We start from the raw sequence: 16,258 nt of genomic DNA on the forward strand, positions 1-16,258 counted from the left end.
TAAAATGTTGTCAATGAAATTGTTATATTTTAAGCATGGATTCTTTGCTTCAAACCAAATGCAGTCAGAAGGCCAACACACAAACTAGATGGTGTGGGGTAAAGTGTGTCCACCCAAAAAACATATGCTGAAGTCCTATCTCCTAGTAACTCAGAATATGGCTTCATTTGGAAAGAGGGTCTTTACAAAAGTAATTGATTTAAAATAAGGTCCTTAGTGTGGGTCTTAATCAAATATGACTGGTATCATTATAAGAAGGGGAAATTTGGACATGGAGGCAGACACCCCTAGAGGAAAAAAGATAGAAAGAGACATAGAGAGAAAGCCACGTGTAGATGGACAATTGGAGTGATACTTCTATAAACCAATGAGTGCCGAAGATTGCTGGCCAGCCACCAAAAACCTGAAAGAGGCAAGGAAGGATTCCCCTACAGGTTTCAGAGGGAGCACGGCCCTACCAAAACCTTGATTTTGGACTTCTAGGCTCCAGAACTGTGAGACAATAAATCTCTGGTGTTCTAGGCCAGTAAGTCTGTGGTACTTTTTTACTTCAGCCCTAGGAAGCTAATAGAGTTCCCAAAGTTTCCAGCTTCTCGTATACACCTACCTTCTCCCAATTATGATGTTAAAGAACTAATCTAGGTGCTGCTGTGAAGGGGTTTGGCAGATGTAGTTAATGTCCTAAATCTGAGCTTAAAATAAGGAGATTTTTTAGCTTATCACATGAACCCATCCTGTGGAGTAGAGGATGGGAGTGATGCATCTTCAAGCCATGGAATGGCAAAGATTGCAGACAAAGCACCAGAAGCTGGGACACAGGAGGGAACAGCTTCTCCCTTGTAGCCCTGCAAAAGAGTCATCTCTGCCCACATCTTGATTTCGGACTTACAGCCTCCAGAATGACGAGAGAATAAATTTGTGTTCTCCTAAAGCACCAAGTTTGTGGTACTTTGTCACAGCATCCTTAGGAAACCAATATGCCACATACAAGTGAATCTGTTTTGCCAAAGCCAGTCCGGGCTCAGCAGCCTGGCCACTCTTTCTCTGGCCTCACTTCTGACCTCTGTGTTCCCTGAGCTTTTCAGAAGATACATTTGAGAAAGATAGTACTAAATTATGTATCCTGAGAGACTTGAAAAAAAATGCAAATTACCTTTGATGAAATATCTTTAAAGAGATTCTTTGTAAAGTTTAACTCTTAATAACAACATGAAAGTGTAGCACAGAAGTAGTCTATAAATCTATGGGACAGCTTTGTGGTCTTATTTAAACTAGACTAGACAAAATACTATGCAAGAAATGTATGTATATTTACAGAAAATACGTCTACATTTGCAAATGGTACTATGGTCTCTAATGGTGAGAAAGGGTAAAAATCAGATTATTCTTTCTCAATCATTTTAAACCTATCTATCCCTGGCAAATTACTTTCCTGGAATCATTAGTCACAGCCTCCTACAGTTCCCTACCCCAAAATGAACCAGTTGTTTGTTTCCAGATTGTCTTCTGTCCTGTTCTCAATAGTATTCATCATTAAAATTGGTATGTAGGCGATAGAATTCAGTATGAAGTGTGTGGACTCAGGAATCATATTCTGTGTGATCTTGGACAAATTACAACTATATTTATATACTATATATATAGTACTACATAATTTTCCCCATCTGAAAATCGAAGATGATATGTTTACCTCTTAAACTAAATAGCTTCACATATGTTTACACCCAAAGAAAATACATGACACATATTGTTTGGTGAATATTAGCTATTTTTATGCTGTGCCATGTAATTGTTAAATTTATATGTTCAATACTTTTAAATGTATATATAGGTAATACTATATATATTTAATGATAGTATTAATAATATATGTATATGTTACTTTATACATCACTGTAAGGAACTAAAATATAGCATGACTCACTCATTCTATAAAATTCATTTAATATTTTTAAATCCTGTAAAATCTTTTCTTACTGTCAGTTTATTACTGAAATGAAAATTGGATGACACATACCATTAGGTATTAAAGATTATATCACGATCCTTTTAGAAAACATACATTGGCAAATTGGTAAGAAGCTTAGGAAGATAAGACTTATAAACTACACCAAGTATATATTTCCAAATGAGACAAACAGTTCTTGAAAAAGAAAACAGAACTGAGATGGGAAATCACCTAAAAGCTCAGTGTTTGAATTTTATTATCCATAAAAAATGTAGAGCAAGAGATTTTTATGCTCCTTTCCAGTTCTGAAACACTATTTCTTTATTTCAGTGCCTAACTGAAGTTAAAATAATTATATTCACAACATTTCCAAGTCTTTTTCATAGCAGAAGTATGTTTTACTTAAAATATATGCACTTTTTAATATTTGCCCTGTCTTACCTAGGCAAAAATATATGACTATTTGAGCATTTGTGCTAGATTGTTGTATAATAAACATGAAAAGAAAAAACCTTATATAAGAGTACATATTTTAGCCCTGAATCTAAATTTTGACATTTTTCATATGTATAGGAACAATAATTTTAACCAAGCTTCTTACAGGAAGATGATATTTGCTCAGTTCCTAATATCTTTATCTGTCAAGAATTAAATAAGTCTCTTGGACCAGGAAGTGGAGAGTCCACGTCAGAATACAGCTTGTGAGAAATTTCAGTGACAGCAAGAGGAAAGGACTTTTCGGGGCAGAGAGAGATCTTCAGAGGACACAAATGGGTCTGTGTCCTTCTCAGGGAACCCACTGCCAAGCCCACCTGCCCCACAGCCTCAGGGTTGGACAGTGCAGCGGGATAGGGCAGGGAAGCTCTGTGGAAACGAAGGGTAGCTTGAGAAAGAAACTGAGAACACCTGTCAGGCTTCTGCCTCCCTGCCATCTTCAGTCCCAGGCAAGCGCAGCTTAAATGGAGGAGGATTTCTAGGTGGGTGCTGGATCACGAAATAGCATGAAAAAGTATTTTCTACGTGCCTACATGCCCCTCCTAGAGGGAGAGGGTGGGGAAGATTTTCGCTTGTTGAGAGGACTGTAGATTGGGAGAGCCCAGTGTCTGGAGGAAGCAGCAGAGTACGGGAAACTAGAGATATAATAAGGTTTAATGTCTCCATAGGAAAGTATGGTAGCACCCCCTACCCCAGAAAGCAGACACCCGGGAACCAGATTGTATCAGCCTCACTTCCAGAGAATTCAGAGAGGACCAAAGGATTTGTTATGTATTTAGTCTACATACTAAATACTATACTGTAGCTAATGTCATAATATAACTGGGGAAAATAAAATTGTGTAAGTCTAAGATGTGGCTAAATTACTGTAGAGTTGTTAGAACAGAATTAGTTTTTGCTTCTGGATAAGATAGAGTCATTTCTTTCAGCTCGTTGCTCCCAGAGAGAACAAATAGAATAGGTGAATAAAGTACAAACATCGTATTTTTTCCATATATCAAATTGCTGAGGGAGTACAGGACTAAGGAGATGAAGATTTCTATGGATGGGACAATGTATGAGCTCGGAATGTGCAGATCCCTTTTTCCCTCCAAGAGCAACGTATCAATTCTTGGCATGGCCTGTAGTCTGGGAATCTAGGCTTGGACCAGAAAAGGGTTGCTGCTGGGGGACAAACTACCCAGCAATCCTTCAGGGAGCTTTATGGGACTGCAGCGAAATATTAGAAACTTCAGTTGTCACAAACACATGTTCAGTTTCTACCAAAATCCCTTGGTGAAACCTGCATTTGGAGGAGGTCAGCGACTAAAGAGTTAGGCTGAAAAACTCTGAAAATCATAGTAGATTTTCCCTCATTCCCATTTAATGCTGTACACACAAATATCTGCCCGAGAGGTACACCAGAGGAGAGTTGAGGACCCTAGTAGGAAACGTGAACCTAGAAGAATCTCCGTAGCCATTGTTCCCTGGACGTGCACCGAGAGCAATGGTACTTCAGAGGCCAGGTCCCGTCCCTGGATGAGTTTGGCATCAGCAGCGCTGTTGCTTATTGTAGAGCTGGAAGGTCCTTCAACAAGCTAGGCAGAACAAAGAGCATGAGAATTTGAGGAATGAACCTCTGAAAATCAGAGTGGAATTTCCTCCAACCTATCAGTGTGGAGGTCTGAATAATTCGTCAGATTCTGAATTAAAAGCTCTGGAGAGCCAGAAGTGCGTCAGGAATAGGGACAGACTAGAAGTATGCTGGGGAAGCAGCACGGACCCTGCCGCTCACTGCCCCCGGGCTGTGACGGAAGGTTATCACCGTCTGGACCACTGCGGTGTAAACAGTCTACGGAGCATGTGATAAAAATGCACTATGAATGCTGACAGGTAGCATCGTACGGACAAAAATCAAAAGAAAACTCTAGAATAGGAGGGAAACAAGAAGTGGTGTTCATGGTGATGCTGGTAGATGAGGATGTTAATGAGTTAAAATAAATGAGTAATATATTCCAGAAAAGAGAAAATGCAAACTAGATAAAAGGATGGGAGAAATGTAGCCAGATAATTGAAATTTTAAGAAATATAAAGTTATTATAAACAAATTTGGAAATTGCAAAACACAGTATCTGAAATTGAGAAATCAATGGATGGGCTTAACCACTGATTGGGTACTATAGAATTCAGGATTAATAAAATGGAAAAGTTGTCCACAGAAAATATCCAAATTGAATACAGATAGAAAAAATATAGGGGCTTCCCTGGTGGCGCAGTGGTTGAGAGTCCGCCTGCCGATGCAGGGGACACGGGTTCATGCCCCGGTCCGGGAAGATCCCACGTGCCACAGAGCGGCTGGGCCCGTGAGCCACGGCCGCTGAGCCTGCGCGTCCGGAGCCTGTGCTCCGCAACGGGAGCGGCCACAACAGTGAGAGGCCCGCGTACCACAAAAAAAAAAAAAAAAAAAATATATATATATATATATATATATATATATAGAGAGAGAGAGAGAGAGAGAGAGAGAGAGAGAGAGGGAGGGAGAGAGAGAGAGAGAGAGATCGTATATAATACAGATAGAAAATATGCATACACAGTAGACAAAAATCATGAGACATGTGAGTCACTCTCAAAAGTTATACAGTTGAAATCTCAGAAAATTAGTTGAAAAATGAATTGGTAAGAATTATTTGTAACAAATTAATGACATCAACTCACAGAGTCAAAACAAGCAAACAAGAAAACCTGTGAGAATTCCATGCAGAAATATTCTAACAGCACTTATTTAAACATAGGAACAAAGAAAAAGGGTGGGGGGGAGAAAGGGAGGAAGGAAGGGATAAAATCTTAAAGGTAAATAGATGTTTTAATAAATAGAACTACTATGTGATCCAGCAACCCCACTTCTGGGTATATACCCAAAGCAATTGAAATCAGAATGTGCAGGATATATCTGCACATCAATGTTTATTGCAGCATTATCACAATATTTTAGGAAACAATCTAAATATCCATTGATGGATGAATGGATATAGAAAATGTGGTAGATACACACAATGGAATATTTTCCAGCCTTAAAAAAGAAATTCTGTCATTTATGACAACATGGATGGACCTGGAGAACATTATGCTAAGAGAAGTGAGCAGACACAGAAAGACAACTACTGTATTATCTTACTTATATATAGAATCTAAAATAGTCAAGCTCCTTGAAACGGAAACTAGAATGATGGTTGCCAGGGCCTGGGGTGAGGAGAAATGGGAATGTGATAGTCAAAATGTACAGTTTCAGATATATGACATAAGTTCTGGTGATCTACTATACAGCACAGTGCCTATAGCTAACAGTACCACATTGTACACTTAAAATTTGTTAAGATGGTAGACCTTAGGTTAAGTGTTCTTAGTACTACTACTACTAAAAATAATGATAATAATAATAAAAGGGGCTGAAGGAAGCTTTGGGTGGTGATGGATATGTTTATGGCTTTGATGTTGGTCTTGGTGTCATGGGTGTATACTTATCCCCAAATCATCAAGTTGCATGTATTAAGTATAAACACCTTTTTATATGACAATCATACCTCAATAAAGTGGTTTACAAATAACTAATACCTGTACATTCTATGATTCAACAATATCAGACTGCTTACATCACAAAAGAAATGATAGAAACCAGAACGCAATAATATGGTAACTGTATGGTGCTGAAAGGAAACTTCCCACGTAGAATTCTATATATAATGGCTTCTTTAAAAATTAGGAAAAATACGGATATATTCTAACAGACAAAACTGAGACAATTCATCTTCAACAGTATAAGTTAAGAAATGTACAAATGGGAATTCTGAAGGCAAATAAAAAGAACCCCAATGGAAGCAGAAAAATCAGGGAGGAGTAAATAGTACTATAAAGGTAATGATGTGGTAAAATTTAAAAAAATATATATATATGTATATATATTCACATACACACATATATCGTTTATTAATTGTGAAGTTTAAAATATGTTATAATGCAATACAAAATTTAAATGTGTATTTAAATTTATAAATACAAAAATTATATTTAAAGTTAAATGCATAAAATAGGAATAAGGTAAAACAAGTTAAATAGGAATAAGGTAAAACAAGTTACCATGCCTAGGGTTTCTATCATTATCAGGATAATGGTAAAGTAAGAAGTCAAGCATAGGTGCTGTAATTTCTAGTGTGATCACAAAATAATAGAGAATGTATGTATATAGAACAAGTAAATAGAAGGCATTAGAATAATTTTTAAACATTTGATTAATCAAAATTAAGCAAGAAAGAAGCAATAAAGCAATATAAAAGAATCATGGAGTAAAAAATAAACAGTAAAATAGCTAATACAAATTCAAATAAATCAGTAATCACATTAGATTTAAATGGACTAAATGAAGGGAATAAGATTTTGAGAGTAGATAAAAATATACCCTACTAAATTCTACTGAAAAGAGATGCTTTTTAAATATAAGCACAAAAAGTGGTTGAAAGTAACAGAATGAAATAACATACATCATGCAACATTAACCAAAAACAAGCTGATGTAGCTATATTAACAGCAGAAAATGCAGACTTTACAGCAAGAAATGTAATTTGAGATTAAGAATGTGTATGTCATAGTGATTAAGGAATAATTTACTAGAAAGTTTTCAGAAGACTAAAATTATACCTTCAAAGTATATAATAAGACATATAATAAGTATATATACTTATATAATAAGTATATATATAAGAAAAAAATTTAAAAAGACAAAAGGAGAAAAAATACATCTTAATATCTATTGGAAAAAGAAAACAGAAAAAGATCATTGACCTAAAAACTCATTTCAAAAATTTGACCTGATATTAATAATTGCGAAGTACATAATCTTTAAAAGATATATGGAATATATACCCTTACCTAATATATTGATATGTTGATGCATATAAGAAGCATCAGTATACTTGGAATTACTGATTCCAAGGGCTGGACTTACTCAGAATATATATCTAACCACTGAGTAATTAAGCTGGATATCATAATAAAAATATAAATAGAAAATACCCAGCTGTCTGAACATTCAGCAATATAGTTTTAAATAATTGATTAATCAAAGAAAAAATAAGAAATTATAAAATATTTTCAACTGAATGAAAATTAAGATATAGTATATCAAAACTGATGAAATGAAGATAAAAGTGTTTAAAAGCTACTTTACAGTGTCCAATGCATACGTGAAAAGAGTTCTTAATTGTTATGAAGAATAGACTCTAATTTTTGTGTTTTTCATTAGAAGATGCTCTCCTCATTTAGTAAGCACAATGTTTTTCTATGGAAATAAAGCACATATTCAAAGATTTCACCACTTCCTGCAACTGGGTCCTTTGCCATGTGACCTTAAATTTCCTCCCATTAGAGGCAGAGGATCCCCACCCCTTGAGTATAAGCTGGCTCATGTGACTTGCTTTAACCAGTGGGATTTTAACTGTTGTGATAAGAGCAGAAACCCAAAGTGTGCCTGTATGATTGAGCTTGCTGTCATGAGCCTTAGCCATTGCCAGGAGAAGAACTTTCCCCCGATGACCGCTGCTTCTTCACTCTGAGCTCCTACTAAGCAGACACCAGCAGACCTGAGCCCAAACTACAGCAAGAACCAAGCTCTGGACGAGCAGCTTGAAGCAGAGGAGCTGACTTGAGCCCCAGCTGACCTATGACTTGTTCAGACACATGAACAAGAAAAAATAAATGTTCCTGTTCCTTTCAGCCTTAGATTTTTGGGATAATTTGTTATAAAGGAAATTTGACAGGTACACTCGCTAAAAAATATCTTGGAACAATAAACAACTGTGAATAATATTAGTTGATTACAAATACATGGAAGGATCACCAGGCAATGACCTATTTTTTGGTTCATCAACGTATATACCAATTTAAATTTCTCTCAATTCTAGAGCAAGTATGAATATTTAGATTGCTATTACATGAATAATGTATGTGTATGCATTTATTCAATCTTATTTTAAAATATTAAATATCTAAATTCATCTGTTTCTTTTCAGAACTAAGCGGTTCTTTTAGTGAGAGGTTAATAAAACATTGAACTCCCACATTTAAAATAATATTAAAAAATAAAATTCATGTGCTAAAATTTTCCACGTCAAAGAACTTAAATTGAAATAACTAGTGGAATGTTTATTAAGCTTCACAATCCATTTTAGTTCCAATGGTAGCAGTTTTATCATGGGAATGTGCGACCACTATTTTCCCTGTTACGGTCCTCAACTGAAAAGTAATTTATTTCTTTAGATTTCTTGTAGTAAATTCGGTCATTTGTACTGCAGTGTGACCTAAGCCAGCCTTTCAGTTTGTTTTACTAATAAGACATATTTCTGGCACATTCTCAGATTTTGTCTGACAAACAAGCTTAGTGAGAACAGGAGCAGAACAAAGAGTCAATACTATTTTTCTCGCTTATTGGCTTCCAAACATCTCAGGATACAAACACGAAGTGAACTTAAACTGTTCAGCATATCTCTAATTGCTTTTGTGATGCTATTCAAGTGATGTCAGCAGGAGCTATACCAACTGGCTTTCTTTGGCCACTCAGATTGCAATTGTCTAAGGCTGGAAACCAAAGAATCAATAACTGTGAGAATTTTTTTTTTTTTAAGTGGAGCACAAGAGGGAGATAGAGTACCTCCCTTCAAAACGTTCCTCCCCACCCACCCATTGTTACTATTTTCCATTAGAAATCAGCCTCTTGGACCAGCAGAAGGTCAAGACCTGCCCAACATGATAAAAATTCTGAGCTTTTCATTCAGCCTTCTAAAGTAAAAGGAAAAGAGTTGCCTCATTTCTAGTTAAGACTTAAACATGAAAACTCAGAAGGGTGTACATAATCTATGAAATCATGTCCTTTACAGAGAACAGGTTGGAAATATGTGGTCTGAATAATTTTGATATTGATTCTTTAGAATTATCTGAATTAGCAGTTGAGTACAGGTATCCAAAGTGATTTTATATAAATTTAAAAAATCAGTTTTAACAGTAAAAAAATCTAAATTTAGTCTAACACCATATTGTGAAAGATGCCTTTTAATTTCATTGAAAAGTAAATATTACTATTTAGAGCATTTAAAAAAATAGTTCCATTAAACTGTTGGTTGTGTTGCATGGAATGAAATATTTGAATCAGTTTCATATCTGAGGCATATTTGACCTTTAAACTATTTGCCTTTTTACTTGAAAGAAAATCATAAGACATATTAATCTAAAATTACTTTTATGTAATTAAAAGTCATCTTAAAACTAACAAATATATTTAATTAAAAGTGGCACTTAGAAGAAACCTAAATTACTCTGTATTAGTCTTATATGGCTTTCCACCAAAATGTTTATCTACATTAGCTTGAAATTTTATTTATTTAATACTCAAATTCTTTACCAATTCATCATATATATATATTTTGTTAAACTTTGACGGTACTGTTTTACATGGTTAAAATCATTTAAGTAAAGAATCATTTTATTGTTTTAAAATAATATTCAGATTTAGAATGTCCTTAATTCTTTTAAATATATGAACCTACATTTTAAGGTATTATATTGTCTTGTCACATTACATGTTCTATACCTACAGATTCCTTTTTTTTTTTTTTTAACTCTTGACCATATTAGTATCACAGCCCATTATCTGAATACCATCTAAAGATGTTTAGGGGATGTTAACTATTTGTGCCTATATATCTTGAGAGCATAGGTAACAAGTGTGACTGCTGAGTCACAACTCTTTTCTTTCTTAAACAACCCTTGGCATCATGGATCATTTTGATTTGTTTTTAAAGCTTGTGTAAGTGTTTGTTTTAGGAATTTTATTGTTCTTACCAATGATTATGAACATTCACAGCATAGCTTCAGTACTCTATTTTAAGCACAAATTTGTTTATTTTTTTAAAATATAGATAAAAATATATCATTAAGAGGATCAAACAAACAATTTGCCATTCAAATTGCCTCTTTTTGTATACTTAACAAAGAATTTACTTCATCTAAATATTCAATTTGACTCATTTCCCTTGTTCAATCAAGAGGCCCAGTTTTCCAATATCACTTGCTTATACACAGTTAGGAAATAAGACTCCTATTTAAATAAAATTATGTATCTCAAAATCCAGGTAACCAATACAAATGATAAAATTAGTCATTTCAAATTATTATGAGTCTGTCCTATTTAACATACCCATTATGAGCTTTAAGAGCAGCTCAAGGGTGCTGAAATTTCTTTTATTTGTTTATGATCAGTTAGTGGTTGTCATTCTTTGGGGGTATGACCTTTTGCAAGTTCAAGATGGTTAGAATATGAAGGAGAGATATTTTTCCCTTCTTGCCACTGCTGGCCAAGGAGATGATACCCGCATGCACAAGAGCTTCCTTTTCAAAGGAGACTTAAATTGGACTGGAGATGCCTGCACAAGTGATGGCTTTCCAGCTGTTTTTCTTAATTTTTCCCTTTCTTTTTTTGTCTTCTCTTTTCTATTGAAAATGGAGATTGAATTGGAAAGTTCAACCTCACTTGAGCAAATATCTGGATCTGTGACCTAGAATAGCTTCCCCTACGCAGTCAGGCAATACCTCCCTTTTCTGTCTTGTTTCTGTCTTCTGATATTGGTGTGTCTGTGTGCCTCTTGTCCCTTTTTAGTTACAAAATTGAAAACACTGTTTTTGATATATCATTGAAGATAAAAATCATCACCTTTTGACTTGTCTTAATTTTATGCTCCTTGAACTTATATGACAGTAAAAAGAGCCCACTTTTTGGTATGGTACAGCCCATTCCACTGTAGTTCTGCACGTTAGAGTAGAAAGCCACTTACAGTTTTCCATTTGAACTCTAAACCAATTGCAAAAAATGGAAGAGTCATATAGAGTTTAAAATGCCATCTTGGTTGCTGTTAAAAATGGATCAGACAGCTGCACTTGTACCCAAGGTCAAAATAGACTTCTCACCCCCTGCAATCTGTGAAAGACCCACCTAGCATTAAAGTGTTTCTTAGCTTTTTCTTTTGTGTTTAAATTTTCTCTGGGGAGTTGATTGAGAAGAGTGTTTTGTCAAGGAGAGTTTTGATGTATTAATGGGACAGTTACCTAAATATTATCTTTTATTACTGTTATCTCCATAATAGCACAAGTCATTAATAACCATTTTCTTTGCTTCTAAACAGTATTAGCACATAATTAGTACAAAAATAATTCATAATTATTTTTACAGAGATTATTATAGGTAATTGATTTCATGGAAATTACTGGGTCAGCCTATCTTATCCCCACATTTCCCTAGGCCCTTGGAACTATTCTAAATAACAAACAAGAATATGTACTAAATATAAAGACTTAGACACTGAATTAACATAGCATATAATGCATCATATATATCCAAAACTATGTGAGAGATTGTAAACAGGAACTAAAATTTCCCAGATAATCTAAGTTTTTAGGAAATGTTCATTTTACTATTGCATTTTACTGATATGTTTGAGTCTTAATGTAGAGTCGATGGTGACAGCGGTATTTTTTAATTGATGTATAAAACAAAAACCTTTTCTAGACAAAATTACCCTAGGAAGTCTATTAAATCACCCAAAATGCATGTCATGAAATACATCATCTAGCAATAATTCCAAGTACTGTACAGCCGAATTTTTCTCCAAAACAGATTGTTATTTCTTTCATTATGCCCGGAGCGATATACTTGACCCGGGTTTGAAGGACACATTGTACACGTAGAGTTATATTTTGAGCAATATTTATAGACAGAGAGCAACATGTGCACTGTAAAAGACCAAAGGGAAATTAAATGCTCTGAGGTACAAAGTATTCAAATATCCATTTCTCTCTCACTTTGGATTATGGTGAATTTGGATAACCCAAAGTATTTAAATCTTCCTCTCACACACATACAGTGTTTTACTGGTAAGCAGAGGTGTGTGTGTGTGTGTGTGTTTGTGTATGTAATGTTCCTGCATTTTTGGTCCTCTCCAGAGTTTTGCTTTTGTACCTTCATCAAGTGTACAAACTCTCAACTTCCCAGAACTCAACTATATGTAGCTGCTTTCATCAGATTTATGCTATAGATGGCAGGGAAGAGAAGGAGGTACCCCATTCTTATTGCTAGTTCAAAGTGCAGCTCACATAGAAATTTATAAATGTGTAAGAAATTTCTTTCAGATATGTTCTAACTAAACTGCTACCTTTCCTTTACCTTTTCTGAGGGCTGGAGAGAGAATTCTTTTATTACAAATATTTTGGGACCCACAGATTGTAGAAATCTTGTTATACTTATTATGTTCAGTTTTCTTTTGACTTGACATTCCCTTGTCACTGGAAGTTCTGGTATATTTCCAGTGGAGAAGATAACTTGATTTATGATGACAACCATCTCTTTTCTCTGTTCAAAAATCATTGTTGTGACATCTTTGATTTCCTTCCCAACTTCTCATATCATTCATCCAAGAAACTCTCATAAATAAATTCTTCTCTGATATTGCCTTTCTATATGGTGTGTTATTAAAGCACATTCTTGAAAACAGACATGTTTTATGAAGTGTCTTTAGTGAAAATCACTCATGGTGCATGGAAGTGTGTGTGTGCATATGTGCACCTTTTTGTGTTGAAGAGTTTAGTTTTTCGACTAACACGATTAAATGAGTAGAAAAAAATGACCTTTGAAATCGATGTGGCATAAGTGATTGACTGTATGTTCTTAGAAAAGAAGAGGACTAGATCCTTTGTCACAAAATAAAAGCTTTCTCATAATTTATCATTGATATTTTTGCATAGGATTTACATACAAGAAGCTTACTGCAAATACTTGCTTTTTACCTTTAATATAACTATTAATAGAATTCTAAATCCCTCCATTAATCTTTTTTCTTCCTAATTCAAGCAAATTGACACTGAAATGCAGATCTATTCCACAAATTCCTCACCCTCCTGGGTCTCTGCAACTATATCCACTTCTATCATCAGACAATTTAAATGGCTATTAAATAGAAAAATAGCTGGGGCTTTCCATACACCAAGTAATTCATAGTAAAACTAGGTGTCATTTCTGTTTTACAAATTCATCTTTCAAATTTCGTAATACATTTTGGGTACAATCTTAACATAAAAGTATTGAAAGCTCAGCCCAGTGCATTAATTAAAATTAAATTATTATTTTGGAAGAGCAGTGCATAATGGAATGTTTACTTTTGATAATAAAGTAAATTATGTTCCCCCAATATTATGATTAACTTTAGAATGTCTACTATTCATTAAATCCTTGTGTCAAAAACTGTACAAATTACCTTAATTTTCTTGTTTTTATTAATTAATTAATTTTTTGGCTGCATTGGGTCTTTGTTGCTGTGCGCAGGCTTTCTCTAGTTGTCGTGAGCGGGGGCTACTCTTAGCTGTGGTGCGCGGACTTCTCATTGCGGTGGCTTCTCTTGTTGCGGAGCACGGGCTCTAGGCACCTGGGCTCAGTAGTTGTGGCACACGGGCTCTAGAGAGCAGGCTCAGTAGTTGTGGCGCACAGGTTTAGTTGCTCCATGGCATGTGGGATCTTCCCGGACCAGGGCTCAAACCCGTGTCCCCTGCATTGGCAGGCAGATTCTTAACCACTGCACCACCAGGGAAGTCCCCCTTAATTTTCTAATTTAACCTCTTAGCAGTGCTTTAAAAATGTATTATTTACTCTATCTTAAAGATGCGGAAACCAGGGTTTAGAGGTCTTACTACTAGTCATACCTATTACATGATTTAATCATGCAACATCTGCATGTATATTATCTCAATATATGACAAATATATATATGTGGCCTTGAGATGCTACAGATTAAACTCCATTTAAATGATCACATTAATGTAACTACTATTACTAATAATAATACCACTAACATAAATTTGTTGACAGTCCTGAGTCTGATTCCTCACTATACTCCCCAAAACATGTATTACCTTGAAAGGATTTGGTATTTAGCAATAACAGTCACTGAATGATTTGTGGGACAGCTAGTCTGTAAATTGCAAGTTCTGCCATTACTAGCCTGGAGGGTCTCAAGAAGCAGTCACTCAGCAACACATCTGTGGATTCTACTTGACAATGGATTCTATGTTATTGTTAGCAGATAATTGTTCTTATATTTAAGAGGGGAAAGTCACAACCTATTGATGCTCCAATGCAGGCTCAACTTTCTTTCCAGAAAAATGTACAGAAAAAAGTCTTTATGTATTGTTTACAGGGATCCATTAACCCCTAAAATACTCTCAATGAGCATCAAAAGATCTATGAATGCCAAGTTAAGAACTCCTTTATCAGATTGTGCATCAGAAATTTTGAAAGCTTTGTACAGTAATTATAAGCTGAGTCTCAAAAGGTGAGAAGGCTTTGGCATATGGAACTGGACTCATCTACATATATATCTTGTCAGCCACCTTCTAATTCTCAGGAATCTCAAGTAGGATATCTATATTCAGAACATGGGTAGGCAAAGAAATCTCTCCTTACTGGTTGCCTCTTTGGCCCTAAGATCCAATACAAAACTTGATTTCTTATGAACAGACCTAGACTACCTGGAGAAACGAGAACCTATTTGGTCTTCTTAGATTAGTTGGCTGAACCTTTGTTCCAGCCTCAATTCATGGATTTATAATAAATTGGAAATATGCTCCACTTAGTAAGCAAGCAAATCTCCCAGACACCACCCTACACCACATACATGAAAGAGAAAATGAGAAGATTTTCTAAATATATGCTAATCTATACAAATTGTGCGAAGGTTCCATTCCCGTTATAGGTGACCTCATTAATGTCTTAACTATAACCGATCTATACAAAAAATTCCCCCTCCTTGAGAGTGAGCACGGAAGGCATAAAAAGAGAGTAATTTAATAATTGACAACAGTTCACCACTTTCTGTTTTTATTTTCTTGTTTTCTTTTAATTCAGTGAGTGTAACAGCCAAACATTGAGACTACAGGGATATTGATGTTTCCGAGGAGAAATGTCAGAGATGCTTTGTTACCTTAATGGAATCATGTACATAATTATCCTTATGGCTCTCATGTGTTTTTCTATGAATAATAAAAACAGGAATCCTAGCCCTTTAATATATTTATAAATGTCATATTGATCCTGGCTGAAGAAAGTCTGATTTCCATTTGGACCAAACTTAAATTTATTTAAAATTATACTTCATATAATACAACAGAAAAAGGAGTAATTCCATTCTTTCTGTTCTTCTCTAATTAAGTGAAGCAATTACTTTAACAACTTTATTGGATTATACAATGTGCAGCTCAAGATAGCATAGCTTAAGTGATATGGTTCCTGTTAAATGTCCATAACCTGCTACTCCACTATATCCCTGAGCAAATAAACATCCATGCATCTTTATGTAAACCCTTGAACTAGAGAGAAATTAAAGTTCACCAAGTTATCTGTCCTCTCCCCTTTCATATTGGGAAATTAAAGGCCCAGGAAATATTCTTCTCTAAAGAATATTCTTGCCATATGAAGATTTACTCCCCAGCCCTAAAGTAGTCTACATAAAAGGTTGGTAGAACTGCATAGGGATGGTCAAGCTTAAGCTGCAGTGACCTGAAATTTAGACACAAAACAGGGAATTAACTCCTTGAATTCTTTCTCTAGAAGTTCACTACAAATTCCAGACTTTACCACTTACAGGGAACATAATAGGTTAAAGGTGGAAGTTCATGATAAGAAAAGAGAATAATTTCCACCACAGGTTTGTTTGATAGCTCTCATTAAGCCTTTACAACTAGAAAATTATG

The sequence above is a fragment of the Tursiops truncatus genome, chromosome 13 (genome assembly GCF_011762595.2).
Source record: "Tursiops truncatus isolate mTurTru1 chromosome 13, mTurTru1.mat.Y, whole genome shotgun sequence".
NCBI lineage: Eukaryota > Metazoa > Chordata > Mammalia > Artiodactyla > Delphinidae > Tursiops > Tursiops truncatus.